Source organism: Heterocephalus glaber, unplaced genomic scaffold (assembly GCF_053883595.1).
Source record: "Heterocephalus glaber isolate CG9 unplaced genomic scaffold, H.glaber_assembly_v1.0 deba00001572, whole genome shotgun sequence".
Classification (NCBI taxonomy): domain Eukaryota; kingdom Metazoa; phylum Chordata; class Mammalia; order Rodentia; family Bathyergidae; genus Heterocephalus; species Heterocephalus glaber.
Window position 1 is genome coordinate 9,058,916 of NW_028258357.1, and position 17,912 is coordinate 9,076,827.

The 17,912-nt window shown below is 36.7% G+C and overlaps 1 long non-coding RNA gene across 1 annotated transcript; it reads left to right on the forward strand.

The window, feature by feature from the left end:
* Window positions 1-293: 293 nt before the first annotated feature.
* LOC147823565 (uncharacterized) lies at window positions 294-5,788 on the forward strand. Its single transcript, XR_015443672.1, has 3 exons — window positions 294-416; window positions 3,041-3,182; window positions 4,791-5,788. It is a non-coding gene; the product is annotated as an uncharacterized LOC147823565 (long non-coding RNA).
* Window positions 5,789-17,912: the final 12,124 nt, after the last annotated feature.

A 17,912-nucleotide genomic window follows, 5' to 3' on the forward strand; every position in this document is an offset into this window, starting at 1 on the left:
AGCCTCTTCCTCTGGACCCGGAGCAGTGGGATGCCTGTTCAGAAGCCCTTACCTCTGGGCTGGGAGTGGTGGGAGGGATGGTGGCCTGGAAACCCATTCCTCTGGCCCAGGAGCAGCTGGACTCAGTACCTTGGTCTGGTGGTCTGATGTCCTCTGCATCTTTGTAGTGTGGAACCAGGTGTCTGCCTGTCTGAAGTGGGTTGATTTGGTGTCTTCTGTGTGACTCAGGACCTCGGTAGGGCGTGGGCAGACCTGTCTGTCTGCAGTGGGGTGATTCAGCATCTTCTGAGCTACTCAGGACCTCAGTAAGGCGTGCACAGACATGCCTGTCTGCAGCAGTCTGATTTGACTTGTTCTGTGCGACTCAGGACCTCAGTAGGGTGTGGGCAGACCTCATGTTGAGGCATCTTTAAACCGTAAGTGTCAGAAAACTTCTGTTCCTTTATGCTATTGCTTAGTGTTAAAGAAAATTCTCAGTATTTGTGTTTTTTCCTCCAGGCTCCTATTATTTCCTATTTGCGACAGTTAATTTTACATGTTAACTTGACTGGGCTTTGGGGTACCAAGATATTTGGTCAAACAATATTTTGGATGTTTCTACGAAGACGTTTTTGGATGAGATTGATGTGTGAATTGTGGAACTGAGTAAATGTGATTGCCTTCTCTGTAGGTGGCTTAAAATGATGGTTAATGTGATTTTTAATGTGGGCGAAATATACCCAATCTCTAGAAGGTCTGAATACAACAAAAGAGCTGACCTTTTAGCTGGCCCAGGTCAAGCTCCTGCTTGACTACCTTTTCACTGAGATATTGATTTTTCATGCATTTGGATTTAAAGTGAAACATTGGCATTGGGGGAGTCTTGAGCCTGTTGGCTTTCAGACTTAAACTACACTATTGGCTCTCCTGGGTCTCCAGCCAGTCAACTCACTCTGCAGACCTTGGGACTTGTCATTCCTCATAGCCACACTAGCCAATTCCTCATACTAAGTCTTTCTCTATAGATACATAGATATAGATCTTACCACTTCTGGTTCCACTTCTTTGGAGAACTGACACTCACGCATTATTTATCTAGGTGATAGCCCTAACACTATTAATCACAATAAACAAAATATATAATGCTTATTGCTTATTGTAGTAGATACTTGTTATTTTGTCTGTCCTTCGTTCTGGTTTGGGGTTGGAATTCTTCTTTCTCATGAGGTTGGTTGTTGTGAATATGATAAAACAAACTCAGCTTCTACTCAGAGGTCAGTGAGTAGGCATGATGAGTGAATCAATACACTGTGTTCTTTTCTCTGGTGATTGGTTCTGGTGTGGGCTCTTAATCTAAATAAAATCAATCAGAATATTTCTTTGGGCTTTCTTCCAGGATATTTTGGGCAAGCATTCTTCACTAGGGTGGGATAAAATCCCCTCTGAAAATGAAGCTAGGAAGGACCAAGTGGAATCAAAAGATGATAAGACAGAAACTTGACTATTTGAGCTCCTGGAACCAGCTGTGCCTGAAGGCACGTCAAAAATTTTCCAGTTGTACTTCCCTTTCATTCTTAAATGACTTTTAGTTCAGTTTTAGACTCTGACAACTGAATGATCCTAATAGCTTTACTGTGTTTCAGTTTTTCTTTTAGGTATTTTGAATATATATACTCATTTGACTATTCCTAAACTCACGGAGAATATCATTGTTTTTATATTTTATAAATAAAGATATTACCTTGCAAGCCCAAGGATCTGAGTCTGATCCCTGGTACCAAAAAAAAAAAAAGATATAAATAAGGACATTAAAGCTAAGAAGAACAACATCCAAAGGCATAGCTAGTGAGTAGCAAAGGAGAAGCCTGAACTCAAACAAGCGAGCTGCATCTGTTCTGAGGCCCAGTAACACTCAAGTGCTTTCTTTACATAAAACAGAGAATGAATAATCCTAGGCAATTCTAGAACCATCTTAAGAAGTATTATTTTCTCCATTTTATAGATTGGGATATGAAGTTATAATATTTGCCTAGGATGATATATAGTAGAGTGGACAGAGTAGTATGTGGTAGTGTCTCTCTTTAATTTTAAAATTACATATACAATTGTATATCTTTTTGTTTGTAAATACATAAGATGGGTAAGAAAAGTAAGTTTTATCTTCAAAGTATGAAAAAATAATTACAATTCTTGAATTTTCTGCATCTTTCAAACCCCATAGACAGTTGACAAATTTTTGTTAAAACATAATGGATAAATATGACCCTGCTGCAGTGGTCATTTGTGGAACTCAGAATTAAGGAAGAAAGGATTGGGTACCATGGGGCCTATTCTCACCAGCTTCCTCCCACTGGGGAATGCTTTCCTTGCTTTTCTGCATTGCAGAAGGGAATATATAGATCAGCTCAGTCAGAACAATGGTATAGGGCAAAGTCAATTAGACAAAAGGGGGTTTGTGTGGAGGTTGGACAGGGTTAATCTAACTTTAGTATCACATCCCTCTTACATTTTCATAAGTTATTCTTAAATAAAAATATACTCAAGCTAATAGGTCTATGTCTGCTAGGGTAAAGCCCACACTGACGTCCTACAGTTTTGTATATGCTTTCATGAGAAAGACTTGTAATAGGTAGAGGTTATAAAAGAATTATAAGAAGTTCTAAGATATGTCTCTAACAGATCTACTCCTTTCTCTTGGGACGTGTGGGGTGACCTCCCCATTATGATTGCTAAAATTGAAAGTTAACAGCCTCAAATTTTGCTGGTAAAGAAAAGGAAGTTAGTTTCATCAGAATAAGGTAGCAATAATGAAATTACTGTTTGCTGTCTGTAGGTGGTATAGCAATAAAAAGAATGCTGTATTTTACTGCAAAAGGGATTCCCCAGGAATCTATGTTGATATGTTGACCATTCTTTCTTTGTGGTTAAGGGTGCTGAGTTGCCAGGTTGCTCCCAGACAAAGGGTTGAAGATTACCCTTCACTGGTTGTGGAATATGCAGAACTTTTTCCTCTTGTGCAAGTAACCACAAAGTAAAAAGTCTTATGTGTCTTGTTTTGTAGTTCCTGTGGCTGCCAGTCAAAATGTCTACTGATTTTCAGACTTCGTTTGGTCTGAGCAAGAAACATAAAAATTCTAATTTCTAATAAGCAAGTTGGACTATGGAAGGGAATGGGCACTGCTCTCTTTTGTTACCCTCACAGAGTGAGTAAAATCTGGGATTGACTACTGCCTGGTGTTGGCAGAAACAGAAGTGATAATTCTGTCAGAGACAGGTGTTTGTGAAAACTATACTAAATAAAAAGTTTGTCTTGATAGAGATATTGTGATAGAGATTTGTTTACTAAGTCTCAAGTAAGGCCACTTTGTCTCCCATGTTAAGATACTCTTTTTCAGTGTTGGTGATTAAACCCAGGACTTTTGCACTGAGCTACATCCATCCTCACCTTTCCTGTTTTTGAGACAGGGTCTTGCCAAGTTACTAACTTGCCCAGGCTGGGCTCAGACTTGTAATCCTCCTGCCTCATTGTCCCTGAGTGCTAGCAGGAATCCTGAGCTGTCACTACCAGAAGCAACTGAAGGAATATCCACATCTCCTGCCCCCTCTTGCCCTCCTCCTCTTCTTCTTGTCTCCCTCTTTCTTACTCTGTGCTTTTCCCTCCTCCTTCCCTTTCTTCCTCTTCCTTCTTCCTCCTCCTCTTTTTTTTCCTCTCCTCCTCCTAGTTCTTCTTCTTATTTCTATTAAAGCTAAGACAGAGGTTGAGTTTTCAGGAAATCCCAACACAAGTTCACCCATTAGTTTGGAGAGGATAAGGCTCCAGGAAAATCCTTCAACAAAGATGTAGATCTGGTGTATTAGATGAAGGATGGGGGTATAGCAAGACAAGAGGATTGCTTTAAAGTCTCTCCCCCTGAGATAGATCTTTTGCAAATAGGAAGGGGGCCAAGAGATGAAAGGAGGTGGAGAGAAGGAAAGAAAATTAAGAAAAACAATTAAGATGTGTTATGTATGTGTATCAACTCCGAAAGATTTTTTCTAAAGGGAGATCTTGAGTGCAAAAGTCCTGAATGTAATCATCAGTACTGAAAAAAAATCTAGAAATCAGAGATTCTCCTGGGAGGTGCAAGGCCATTAGAAGGCTGCTTCCAAGGAAAAGAGAGAGGTAGGGCAGTAGGAGATGTGACAGTGACGATGGAAGCAGAGGTTGGAGTGATGAGGATGCTTTAAGGGGATCAGGAACAAAGAGACACAGGCAGCAACTAGAAGCTGGCAAAGCAGGGGAAGGTAGTTCTCCCCTAGAGGCCTGGAAGGAACAGAGCTCTGCTGATGCTTTGACTGTAACCCAGTGAGACTCACTTAGTACTTCTGACATCTGGCACCATAAGATAATTAGCTTGTATTATCTTTTATCACCAAATTCGTGGTCATTTGTTGCTGTAGCAATAGGAAACTAATACAGCTGCAAACATTCCTTTACTCTTTATCTGCCACAATTTTCAAGAAACATTGGCTTGGGACTCAAGCATTCTGGAATGCTTCAAGTTTTCCCATTTCAGGCATAGGTCTCAAACCAGTACTTGTAATATTAAGTATGGTTGGGTGATGAATTAATAAGAAGATGAAATGCATACCAAAGCTTTTCTCTGATTCTGTTTCTTTAGTCTTATAATTTCCACTTCTTTGTAATTAGAAGAACCAAAGTTCATGGTAACTAGTGAAGGAAGTTTCCTCTAATGCTGTCCAGCCAAGCACCTGCCTACATTAATAACACAATATCTCCCTTTTGTTCCCGTCCCTCTCTGATTGTCTAGTGATCTTGGATGCTGGTCAACATAATGAAGGGGCGGCCATCAGCTGTTGGAGACTGGTTTGCACAGATGTGAAGTTTGCTTCATCTAGGTCATGCCTTTGGTGGCCTGCGTCTCTGAATTGTTCATACCGATATGTTACATTTGGAAGCCAAGGTGATTGCACATATGTTCACAAATTATTATTCAGTCAAGCATTCGATAAACCAAAATGAGGAGACTTTTAAAATATCCTACAGTCCAAGAGGCTTTCAGACTCAGTCATATATTCCATTGCAAGTAGGTAACACTTCCTACACTCATTTCCATGTTTACAGCAATAAATGACTTTATAGCAATAAATGGCTCTCTGTGGTTCTCTAATGGATTTTCACTTTGATGCTCAAGACACTTTTCCGTATTTCAAAATCTGGAACACACAAGCTGAGATCCACATTTTCACTTTCCCAGAGAAACTTAGACTTCTTAGACTAGATCTACTTCCTTTCACAGAGATTATTTAATGCTTTTGTTGAAGGAATTTCTAGGGCAAATCACCTGCATTTACATGTGGGAGCCTGGAAGATTGCTTCTTTTCAAGACTGAGGCTGACTCTGACTTTATGTCAGGGAAGCATTATCTTATTAAAATGTTTAAGCACTGAATTTAATCTCTGCCTTACTGAGTATCTCTTTTATTTATATCGTGTTGAATTCTCACTCACAGTGACTTCTTTCTACCAATTCTCATTTTGCCTTTGAAAACTCTCTGAACAGTAAGGGGAATGTGTAATGACTTCTCACCCACCCATTGTGTAAGTCTTCATTTCTCTCATTAAACATAGTTTCCACCTTTCTCTAATCTGTGTTGTGACAAAGCTTCTTTCTTCATCATTGAGGACAGTCCCCTCTGAGCAAGTGCCAGTGTTGATTTACTCCCCATATGGTTAAATATATTAATTTTCTTCCTTCTCCTGAGCTGCATTGTTGCTGTTAATGCAGTGTGGGGATGAGTTCATTCTTTCAGCAGCAACTTCTCATTGTTAATTTCTTGAGCTCACAGCCAAGAAAAAAATAAATCTCTTTCTTGTTCTGTGACCTGGGTCTGAGAACTCATTTTACTACATTACCTTTCTTCTTATTCTATTCAGCTTGAATTCCAATTCTTCCAACAACATATTACTTGTTTTTGAATTATTTTCAGTCTTGATTGTAATGCTTTCTCTATTGCCATTCAAATTTTTAAAGTTTTAAGTTTAATGTACCTTAGTTATCTCTTCAGCTTGCCATTCTTCTTTTAGTTAGCATTCCTTGTATAAAATTCCCTTTGTTGGCAAGGCATATTCGTTTAAGAATCATAAAATTCTAAATTAAAAAGCATTATTTTGTAATAGTTGTATGACTTTAAATATGTTTCCTTACCCCAATTTTCTCCTATATATCTCTGGAATTTGATTGTTGTTTGCATTATGTTTTTAGCATGTGTGCATGTTTGTATGTGAGTGTGGATACATGCACTTAGGCATTACATATAAATGTATGATGTGTTTATTCCATGTGTCTTATAAGCATAGGAGCATGTATGTATTGTGTTTGTGTATGTACTTACTTGTATGTGTAGTATGTGTGTATATGTGGATATGTATATATGTTGAAGCATACTAGTCACATTTGTGTGTGTGCATGTGGTTATGTGCATGGCTGCATGTAGTTATGTGACCGTTTTGAAACATTTTAGATTGGCAATGCATGGTAAAATATATTGTGATTAACAAAGCAAATCAACATGACTACAAAGACTGCACATGATACTCTGCTATATCAGAATAGTGCCTCAGACAGTACTGGGTATTATAAATATTCCCTGCAAATTCTCTAGTAAATGTAGGTAAAAGAAGAAATGACATAATCTGGGTATTATTTGAACCATACAAACCTATCTTGCTTCCTAGTGATCATCTTTTTACTTCCTAAATATTTACTAACCATTTATACTCAAAAGTTGTGCCAGAGATCCATCCAGTCTCTTTGGTAAGTAGTTTAAAGCACTGAGGTGCTTTCACCTTTTTGAAAGTGGAAACATTTATTTGCCCTTTCCCACCTGCCAGCAAGACTCTCGTTCTCCATAGTTCTTCAAAGATGAGTATTTATGGTTCACTGATGTGATCTGAGCCTTCTTTTGGTCTTATAGAGTGAAGCCTTTTCTGATCTTCAAAGTCCTTTAAAATGTGCATTTTTTCTAACTTCCTTACCTAGCTTGGACTTTAATGTCTTCATCCCAATATCTGTTTTCTCCTTTCTAATGTGACACCTAAACTTCTTAACCAATGCATTAGTTGAGATTCCCGTGATAAAACTGCAAGAAATCCAATTTGAACTCCTGGGATAAAAAATAATACCTCAGTTCAAATAGTTGAGCGATTTAGGGCTAAGGCTTGTTTCCAACATGGTTGAATTCAGGGATTCAGAAGAGAGACTCCCTCTTTCAGCATCCATGTGTCAAGTCTCACTTTGAGTATCTGTGCATTTGTTGACTGTGGCTTCCTAGCCATGGCCAAGGAAGGTTGAGCACTGTGGCTCATCAGTGCCTCATGAAAAGCAGGACCAAATAGGACTGGGCAGCAATCATCTATGACCTTAGAGAAAATATCTGCAAAGCTTTGCTTCCACTCTCTTCTGTATAGAAACTTTATAGTATTCTCCCCAAATCATTCTTTTGCTCTTTGCATACTTGAAGAAAGTTATTTTCATCATCCTTGGAAATTTCACAACCTGTATTTAATTTCCTTAGTATTGTTTTTTTATTTGTTGTGATTGCATTTTGGTCCTTTCCATTTTTGTAAATGACATCTTTACCATGTTTCTGTTTATCTAAGTGGGTTGAGTGCAAGTGGTTTCTTAGCTGCCTCTCCCTTCTCTTCCATGATTAGACTCTCAGAACTGTATGTTTAAGAGACTAGTGTCCGGTGGAGAGCTCATGACTAACTTCTCTCTGGACCTCTGGAGAACTATCTTCTTTTAGTCTGCTGGCATATATTTATCTTTGCTTAAACTTTAGAGCCCTGGCTATATCAGACTGTAGGAGGCTATGTCTCATCTCTTTCTCTACTCTAAAGGTTCTACAGTAAATGTTTTGTCAACCAGTGTTCTTTGCTGGTCAAAATTAGTTCCTAAGCAGTAACTCCTTCTTATTACTTTTTCTGGTTCCCGAAAGATGCAGTTTCCAGTAAGATGCAACTAATGCACTGCTTTTAGCTGACTGTGACTTCCTGGAGATGTCTAGATAAGCACAATCCTTCATCACTTCTGTATCTTGCTTCTGTTGTCTGTGCCAGATTTGTGATCTATGTCAGGATGTTATTGTCCATTCTCCTCTTTTCCTGGAATGACTGTTTTACCAACTATCCTCACCTCCTACTGCCAACAGTGATATCACTTTTATGCTCTTTGATTTTATCTCTGCCAGGGCTCTTTATCACTCTGCCATCCCTAATTTTGGGGTTTTTGCAAAGGCATATGTCTTCTTCACACAGAGTATTATTCCCTTTTCCACAGCATGGTACATTCCATGAGAAATGCTTCCTGTGAATCTTATCTTGCTAAGATGCAAAAATGTCTATGACAGGTGCTGATTCTTTTGAATGGACATCAAATTATATGTTTAGTATATTAGTATTCAAGTGACTAGGATTCTAAGTACTGTGTCCTACTGCCTCCTGAGTTATTTTCTTCATGTATTACTAGGTACAGTCGACACTGTTTTCATACTTAAGAGTTGTACCCCAGCATTCCCTCTTTATTAATTCCATTTGTTCAGATCAATACCTTCTAGAACAGAATGACAAACACTAATGAGCATATTCTTCTCCTTAGCAAAATAAGGCAAAATTTATTGCAAAAGCAAAAGGAATAATTATTTTTCTTTTGTTGTATAAAGAAGGTGTACTATCAAATAATACTTAAGACAATGCTCATAAATTAGGCTTGTAAAATTACTTTTTAAGAAAAACTAGTGATTCTTATAATGAAAACCTATGGCATATTTGACTCACAATTGGTGTTAGGCTTGCTCTCACAAGAGGAACAAAGTTATTCACATTTACAGAACATGCCTCCTGTGGAGTTTTAAGGACTGTCCTCTCCTCCAGAGCTAAAATAGTACAACTTGAGAAGTGAAAAACAGCAAGCAATACTAAGAGTAGAATTTTTTCATAGTCTGGCCAGCGCCTGCGAAGTCTGGGGTTCCCAGGTAGAGAAGCTGTAGAAACTCAGAAGCATGTCTATGTCTATGTCTATGTCTATGTCTATGTCTATGTCTATGTCTGTGTCTATGTCTGCCTTCTCTTGCTTCTGTCCCTCATTTGCTCCTGCCATTAACTTGGCCTACCTTTATTTTTTTCCAAGTCACTTCCCTTACTCTTACTCTATTTCTGCTCTTTTCTGTGAACTTTGACCATACTTTGATTTATGCTCACATTTGGTCTTTCCCTAGCCTCTTCTATCTCCTCTTGCAGCCAAGGTTCCTGGGGACGATGGCATTCTGAATCTGATGGAAGAGTTTGGGACATACCTGAGAATGGTGAGTGTTTTCCAGTTTTATTTGTACTTCCTGGGTTAGAAGTGAAAAAGGAGAGCAAAGGAAGAGCTGGTACCAAAGATTGAGAAAATAAGGGGGCATCAAGCTCCTTTGTTCACATGTTTGTCCTGAAGTGCAGATGAAATCAATTTAAAGGATCTGACCTGCCATCAAGATAAGAGTCTGACAGAAGAACTAGGATTTGCAGTGATTAGGACTCAGCCAAGATCTGAGAAAGGCACCCAAGCTTTAGTGAGGCCCTTACCACCTTTGAGCCTTTGTTTCCTTCCCAGTCAGATGAGGACATCAAGGCCTATTGTGCCAGTGCAGGATTACTAGGGATCAATATCTATGAAAACTAGGGGGCCAAACTCAGAATCAGGTAGAGGAAAAGTTAAGCTTGGGTTTGTTCTGCATCAACTTGAAATGCCTAGACATTATACCTCTGCCTTCATCAGTCTTTGGATACAGGCTCTTTGGAGAAGGATGGGTCTAGTGACCCAGGAAGGGGCTGCCATCTGAAGACTGCCTATTGATAGCTTTCCCGCCAGTGGAGACAAAAACATCTGTTCTTGAGGGGCACCTGAGTAATCTCTCTCTCTCTCTCTCTCTCTGTTTCTTCTCTATTAAACAGGGTTCTATAAGGGAAATTATTTTGTTAACTATAAAACTTACTGCAATATTAATTAATTTAATAATTGTACCATGGGCATCCAACATCTACTTGGGGTCTACTCTATGACAGCTATTTGATGTTAATAAAAATAATGAACATGAATTTTTTATGGTAATGTATGCTATGTCTCCTTTCAAAATTGAGCCTTCTAGACCCCTGGCAAGTGGCCCTCCATCAACCACTGAAGCATCATATTACTGATGCTTTCCAGCTCACCTGGATGCTATGTGCAGGGCTTTGGAAAATGAAGCTTTTGCCATAAAATTATTCCTTGGTGTTTTAAATGCCATAAATGCAGAATATTTATGGCAACTATTAAGCAGGGTAATTGCTAATACATAATTTTTAACATACTATGACATAGTTATAATAATAAAATTTACATATTTTTAGTACTTCTGGAAGAACGGAATTAAAAAATACTTTCAAGTGAAAGCACTCTCCTTGGAAAATACATAAATAGTACAATAGCTAAGCCTCAGGAAAAATAAATAAAAGGGAATGCCATTTGATATATTTTACTGTCATCTGGAGAGCCAAAAACAAGTCATACGTAATGGAATTTCATTGTATAGCAGTGGAATTTCCCCCAGAGTTTTATTAAAAGCTTTAACACAGTTTGAACTTCTCAGTGAAGTAAATGGCTTGTCCAAGGTCTGAGTCAGCATTTTAAGTAAATATGCTAATTTCTAAGCTCAACAAAGAAAAATGGTACTTTGAGTGAGTTTTCAATTTAAAGGACAATGTTTTAACTTACAAACTGTTCAACAAAACCTAATTGAATATTTTGATTGGTAGAATTTAAATTTGCATTTCTGCAATAGTCTCAGAGCAGTTTTCCTCATTGCCTGGTTATAGTAAGAAGATTAAATTAGTAGTCCATGAATTAGTAAATGATGGATTAGATGTTGATACAAAACTTAGTACAAATCATAATAGTTATTTGGTATTTGTATCATGTTTTATCTTTTTGAGAGTATAAACCACATACTCCCTTGTCGCTTTAAAAAATGTTACCTATATCTAAGTATGCAAATACAATGTAGAAAGAAGATATAAATTTGGAAAATCCATTTTCATATTTTCTGTATTTTCATTCCTCTTTTAGAAACCCAGCATGTAGAATGCAAAATTCTATGGTCATATCATTGAAAGTGTGGATCTTGGACCTGGAGCATTGGCATGCCTGGTTACTTATTAGAAATGACAAGTTTTAGGCCAGGGACCACCTTAAACTTGCTGAATAGGAAGGTACACTTAATGAGCCTTCTCAGTTGATTGACACAGTAAAATATGAGAAGCATTATTGCATAAATTTTTGTCTCTAATGAATTGATGTCAAAATTCTATTTCTTTCTCAAATTATACAAATGACTGTTTCCTCCCTTTAGTTAGGAGGTTATATTTAGTTGTATTTAGGAATAAATATAAAATGTTCTGAGGCATAAAACTCAATACAGAAATGAATCGTTCAACTTAATTTCTGTTTTAGATTCTGAGTTATTGAACATGTAGTGTAGAGCTAGGACGCTTCTCTTTGAATAAAAATATTCAAGTTATCCAATTACAAAATATGACTAATAAATCTGCGTATCTTTGCCCTTTTCCATTATAATGGTTTCCTAGAATGCTAAATGGAGGATTCAGGAAGCAAGCAGAGAACAAATTTCCCACCAAATAACATTACTTGACCATTGCTGATTTAGAACACCACCTTGTGAACTATTTTCTTATTTCTTTGCATTAGTGGAATTTTGAAACAATGCTTTCTCCCACTCACTTGATTTCCAGCAGGTAGCGTAAGAGGATTTGTAATCCGGTTCAGTTTCTGCTTCTCATATTATTGACTTTCCTCTGCACTGAGATGAAATAAGGACTCAAATGCAATAGATGCTAAGGTTAAATCTCCTCTTATGTCATTTAGAGATTGTTTTTAGATTAAAGATCATTTGACCTTGAGTTACAGTGGTTGCTTTATTATCTGATCGTGGTGCCTCCAATAAGAGGTTGTTCAATGCTTTCAGCATATTACCTGCCTATGTCATTGTAAAGCTTCTTGCTTCAGAAAATCTCTCAGCATGGTTAGAGCAAGGTAAAGAACTTAAATAAGCAAGCTATATTTATCAGCAATGAACAACAGTCCCTGGAAAGGTTCTACCCAGCAAATTAATCTAAAGTGATAGCTCCAAATGCATAAGAATAGAACTGATTTTGAATTTTAAAATTTATTTACTAGCATTATTATGAGCAGATAATATTGTATCACTAAGAATAGAGATTTATATAGTAGTCTCACTGCAGTCCATCTAAATAGGTCAGTAAAAATGATGGCATTTTTACATTAAAAATAATTTAGCTGGGACAACCCATTTTCCAATTCCCCTTCTGTCTCTCTTAGACAGAGGTATCAATAAATTTTTCCTGCTTAAAAAAATAATTTAGCTACACTGAAACTCCACATGTTGCATTCTGAGATGGGAAAATCACAGAAAAGAAAGAATGCCTATAAATGTCTTGAACAAGATTATATAGATAAACCTACATAAGATTTGAAAGTAAAATAAGGATCATTGTTTGGTAAGACTGAGAGATCTTCAAGAGTTTGGGTGGCTCAAGTTCAAGATAATTTCAGCTGCAAACAGTGCAACCACGCAATCCAAGAGACCAAGTCTGGTGGCAAGAATCAAGGAGGCAATCCATAGCAAAATAAACCTGACTTGGAGAAGATTCTTTGCAGCTGCAATTATGCTAAATGGCCAGACAGCACTCACATTGCACATTAGCAGCTAACCCTAAAACTTGAGTTACTTAATTAATGGAGGTTTTGCTTTCCTTTGCATGAGGAATCTCCATACCCTATTGCTACTTTGCTCCCTAGCACATTCCTTGGAAGTCATGGGTGCTTATTACATATCTGTTAAAGAGAAATAATTTTTGAAATATTTTAGGAAATGATGAGCATAACATGGCCCCAGATAAGATTATAATTAAAGAGGTCACAAGCCTCTTACTTAGCTTTGCAATAAACTTAAAGCAATTTCAGACAGACCACAGATTTTCTGTCTGTCTTTTGCTTTCTCTCACACAACTGAGAAATACAGCTCTGGGAAAAAGACACAAGCCAAAGGGAGATCAAAGAAATACCTAGGTATTGTATTTTCTTAGACACTGATATGAAATAGGGTCTCCTAATGGAAAACAGTTCTCTATCTTACAGAAATAGAAAAGTATTTCATAAATATATAGTCATCATTCAAAGGCAATATGTTTAGATAATTTCCATATGACCAAACGACTTCTAGCTCAACAACAATATGTGGTAATGGACTTAGAAAATAGGATTCAAATTATTATAATAGAGTTACAGCAGATTCATCTGGACTATAAAAGTAAAGATGTAAAAATAGACTGGCCATCTTAATGTGTGACTCACTCTCAGGAAGGCATGTGCTTTTCCAGTAGCAGTAATGGGTCTGACCGGATCCATTTCTACTCTTTCACCCAGCAGTAGCGCCTGGAGGCATTTATGTTGACCAAGGATTTGTGACAGGCAATGTCTGACTGATTTCCAGGTAAGGAGCTATTGAGCCCATTTATACAGGTATGCAATGACTGGTGAGATCTTACAATGGAGAAGGATATTAAATGTTCATGTTATTTTTATTAAAATAGAGGGAATGTAGGGCCGGGGATTTAGCTCAGTGGTTTTGCCGCCTGCTGCGCAAGCACAGGGACCCGAGTTTGATCCCCAGTTCCAAAAAAAAAAAAAAAAAAAATAGAGGGAATGTGAATGGGACAACAATCCTGTCTGCTAAAACATTATATAATTGCAATAGCAGAACTCTGGAAACCAAGTAAATGTCTTGTTTGTTAGCCACAAATTATTGGTTGTAAAAAATTAACTAAGTGTAACAATTAGCCCAGCTGACATGAATCTGCCATCAAGGAGATAAAAATGAATAGGTTATTCCACAAACATTGGTAGAAGGAGAAACAAAACACTGAAAGGAACAAATGTTTCATTAACTTAAAAAAAAAAGAAAGGGATAAGATATAAATGAGCAAGGAGGAGAGTCTAAATTAAAACTTATCCCCCTTTGTCAAATAAGAACCAAGATAGATTACGTAAAGGTACAAATTTCCGATGATGAATGTCATTACATTGTATGCCTAAAATACACCAATAAAATTAATTTGAAAAAACCTCAAAAAACTGATATTCACCTAATTAAAAACTAGGTCGCTTTATTACTTAAAATCCATTTGGTCGTGTTACAAAGTGCTAGTTCCCTGGCCATTCATTCCATGTTTATGGGAGAAGAAGAGACAACACCAAAGCTGCTCTTGTTTCTCAGGTGGAAGAGAGGACGGAAATCAAGACAGTTTATCCACAGTCAACATCAGTTGAGCACTTCCTTTGGTGTATTAGAACTCTGGGTAAAGAAGGAATTTTATTTAAAAAATGAGAAAATGTTGCTGCTCTGACAGTCCAAGTGGAATCTAAAACTATTCATAAATGTTCAATGTACAAGAGTATAAGGCAGTGAAACTTGATACTAGACTTACATTTACATTAAGCCATTTAGAAATGAACTTTTGATAAAACGACCACTGATATTTGAAATGACATTTGCGGCAAAGAGAGCTCACTATACAGGAAAGATTCATGCGTCCTTTCTTTAACATGGCATTGCTGCTAGGATATACCTGCCCAGCCTGGAATTACATCTAGGTGGAGTCTTGTGTCTAGTTCTTGTTAATGGAATATGTCTTAGTCCTAGTCCATTAGAGCTGCTATAACAGATTTATAGAGTAGGGAGTTTATAAATAGCAGAAATTTATTGCTTATAGGTCTGGAGGCTGGAAAATCCAGTATCAGCACTGAAAGATTTTATATATGGTAAAGGACCATTTCCTTGTTCATAGATGGCCATCTCACATAGAGAGAGGAGAGAGAGAACCCACTGGGGTCCCCTATATAAGGCCACTAACCCTGTTCATGGGAGTTCCACCCTGATGAGCTAATCACCTCCCAAGCACCCCATCTCTTAATACCTTCACATCAGGGAATTGGATTTTGACATATGAATTTTGCAGGCCACATGCAGAATATGAGCAGAAGTGATGTTTCAACTTTCCACCAGTGAATGGTCTCCATTTTCTCTTTTATTATCTATTGTTTGGGAGCAAAATATTCCCAGGTGCCAGAAGGTGGTGTGACCATGAGTTGGAAGACCTTGGGATCTCAATCACTGGTTGGAAAGCTACCCCTTTAACATCTGCACTGAACTATTGCATGAAGAAGGAAATAATTTCTATGATGGTAAGCCACTAGATGTTTCTGTGTTGTCTGTTACAACAGTCACTATATTAGAGTATGTCTTTTAGATTTAGTTTGTATTTCAAAAATAGTCATATCAGAAAATAAAGATTACCTTGGAAAATAGGGTTAGATGATCAACTCTCTTAGAGTTTCTAGTTGAGTAAAAACTATATGGTAAATGTCAGAATGGACAGCTTAATCCCTGAGAAGTCCACCTGACTTTTTATACAGTAATCTTTTTTTTTTCTAATAGCACTGCTTGTTTGCTTACATTTTTCTTACCAAACTTTCTAATCTTTGGTCCCAGTAACTTACAAAGATTGGGTTTGACATCTTGATTAATTTTATTGTTCTTCATTATCAAGTTTTAAGCAAATTCACAAATAAATGAAAGGACTTTTATTTCCTTAGACCACACCTTGTAGAAATTCTTCAAAATCAAGTATCCGTGATAGAAATTATGTCAATGAGCTCCCACTGTTTTCCTTCATTTGCCTGAAAGTTTCTAGATCTATTTTGCCCATCATCTCTAATTTCTCTATTCTTATTTGTTGCTCTCCTCTCTCCTCTCTCAAGTCACATAGGGATTGGTTACCACTTGGTGTCCTTGTTACACAACTGTGTTGTAACTTACATTTTACTTTTTTGGCAGGTGTTCACCTGAGTGTTGATGTCCTCCATGTGAAGATCTTAAAGCTTCAGTTGTGGGAATATTTAGACAGCCTAAAATGTTCAGGTGTCTCTTTATTTTGAACTTGCCCGCCTTTCTCACCTGCAGAGTATATAGTTTAACTAATCTGGGAAAGAAACCTTTGAAATAGGTAAAAGAGAAAATGATCATGTAATTAGCATGATTTGAATCATTTCTAAAATGCTTTTAGACCCCATACTGGAGAACAAAGCCGACTAAGAAACAAATGTTATTCTTGTGAGCAAATATTATTCTTGTGAGGTAACTTACAATGTAAATTAATCTTTCTGAACCTGAGGTTCTGTTTATTCAATAACCTGTTTTCAAGATCAACATTTATAAAATTATTGATGCAGATATTATAGCTGCTTAGTAAAAAATAGAAAAAAATTCAGAAAAAAGTACAGCAAAGAAAACATAAAAAATGACATGTATGGCCCAATAAATTAAAGATCCATTTGCATGTGGGTCATCCTCTTTTTCTGTATAGATTTGTTTTCTTCTCTTTGCATCATTTATTTTTAATTTTAATAATATAAATGACATTGTAAAATGCAAACAATAAACAAGTACATGCAATACAAAGAGAAAATTTACCTCCACTTTACATAGCCCTACTACCTTGTATAGAGTAAACACTTTCTAATTTGAAATGTGACCTTCCAGGACTGTCCTATTTCATTTAGGCATGAAGTTGTATTTGTCCATATATATATATATATATATATATATATATATATACTTTCAAATATAATATATATACACATATTTGGTATATATTCTATATAAGATATATATAGGGTATATAAATACATTTTTACTTAATATTATGTTGAAAGAACTTTCTTGTGTAATAAAAACTTAATAAAACATAATTCATCATGCAACTGTTTCATAATTCACTAGATTATGGGATATTTATAGGACAAATTGTTTAACTATTTTAAACTTTAACATTGCTGTGAACATCACCGTATATGCATTTTTACATCTGTCTCTTTAAAATAGATTTATAAATTAAAATAATAGAAAAAGAATTTATATTATTTCATGATTCTTGATGTAGATATTTGTCTCTATTTTAATAAATGTATCCCACCAAATACATGTACAGTGGTTTTAGTATTTCTTAATTTTACAAATCTGGAAGACAAAGTAGAGAGGGAAATGTCTTTTCATCCTCTAGCCTAGGAATTTATCACCTGAAAGCAACATGAATTAGAAGTGTTGCCAAATAGTGGTTCCTAACCTTTGCTGTACAATTACCTAGAGATTACTAAAAGATACTGATGCGTGGCTCCAAACCCTCAGAACTCCTGATTTAATTGGGATAGGCGGAAACTGAACAGTGGGATTTAAAAAAGCTCCCCAGGTGGTTCTAATGTGCAGCAAAATCTGGAAACTGCTGTCACAGAGCATTCAGTCACTGGAAGATACCCAGACACATGTGGCCAAGAGTTCAAATGAAGGTCACCAGAGAGATTCTATGCTTGTTATTTAGTAGGGAAAGTATTTCTTATGGTAGTGAAAACACTGCTGATAGTATTCAATAGTATTAATCACCTTGACTATCAAATAAAATAAATCCAACTAGAAAAATAGGATCAACCTAACCTAATACTGTAATACTCTCAAGCATTAGATTTGTAAAAGCATCTTTCTCCAGCAATTGCTGGAGTGTTTGGAAAAAACCCTCTGCTTTTTGAAAATTGATTTTTGTCTTGGCTGCAGTGTTTGCTTGTTTAAGCATTAATGACTTGATTTGGAAAGAAATGGCTTCCTGTATGGCCTGGATTAAGAAGAGTCATCTTTACTCTCGCCAGAAATTGTGTACAAAAGCTAGCATGTAAGCAGTGTAACCCGTGACATTTTTTTTAACAC